Below are 1,329 nucleotides of genomic sequence, written 5' to 3' on the forward strand. Positions count from 1 at the left end.
ACCAAGAGGGCCTAGCACTTGGCTATCTCTTTGGTCCAGCAGCAGAACATTTAAAAAACTGTTGCAGGGGACACTGTCATTTTCTAATTTAGCATTTCACATTTACTCTTATTTTTTTATCCAAGATCCCAAGTAAATGCTAAGTAATGTGCTTCTTTTCAAATAATTTAGCAGCCCAGAAAATATTTTCTCTGGTTTTAAGTCAGCTCAGACTTTGATCAGCATTATAGAGGATCCTACCGGTTGGATTTCTAGATTGTTTTGAAGATTTTTAGGGAGGGAGGGAGCCATATGACATGATATATCCATGTTCATGTATGGCCAGCAGTGAAAATCAAGTTCTCTGATTTTTAAGGCATTTTGAAAAGAAATCAGCAAAAATTGAGCCTCATTCCATTGTGAAAGGTGATTCATAGATGATTGTGATTTAAAAAGGCTTTTCTGCCACTTGAAATAAAACAAAGAAACCGTAGAAAAACAATGTGTCTCAGGCTATTGGATGTGTATCCGGAGAGAGAACAAAGTGTTTACCTGAGTTAAATGGAGGTGAACATATCACCTTGCTTAATTACAGCTCAAGCATACCCACCCTCCTCCACGTCATCCACATGATGTGGCAAACCGTGATGTGGCAAGGTGACCCATGTTGCAGAGCAAATCTCACAGGAAAGAGGTTATGTCTTCAGTCCCCTGAGATGGTCATTAACACTGAGAAATCAAAAAGAACTAATACAGGGGTAACCAGATGATGGAGATAATGTTATGCAGAGTTTGTTATCAAATCTCCCTAAACAGATAGCTGCTACATAAAGCGGTCCATGAGGATTCATAAAGTAGTCCAAGCTTTTAAAAATATTTTTTATTATTTTATATTTGATACATACACATATACATATACATATACATATTTGATATGTAACATATCTACATGTTATGAAGTTGTTACCATACAATGAACACCCATGAACTTCCACTCATTTAAGTTCTAGAACATAATCATTGGTTCTGTGCTCCTCCTGCCACCGCCACCCCCACAGTAACCACTATCCTGCATTTTATATTATTATCCCCTTGATTTTTATATCTTGTGAATATATGGTTTTGCTTTGTTTTTGAAGTTTGTAAAACTCATATCCTGCTACATGTAGTCTGCTGCTCCTTACTTCTTTCAGTCAATTTCATGGTAACTTCCAACCCTGTAGTTGCCGTCCATTTTTACCGTCATGCAATATTCCATTGTGGGAACATGCCACACTCCTATAAGCATTCGCTTATCAGTGGACGTTTGGTTCATTTCCAGTCGTTTTTTCTTTTCTTTTTTTTTTTTTT

This window comes from Galeopterus variegatus, unplaced genomic scaffold (genome assembly GCF_000696425.1).
Source record: "Galeopterus variegatus unplaced genomic scaffold, G_variegatus-3.0.2 Scaffold58, whole genome shotgun sequence".
NCBI classification, from domain to species: domain Eukaryota; kingdom Metazoa; phylum Chordata; class Mammalia; order Dermoptera; family Cynocephalidae; genus Galeopterus; species Galeopterus variegatus.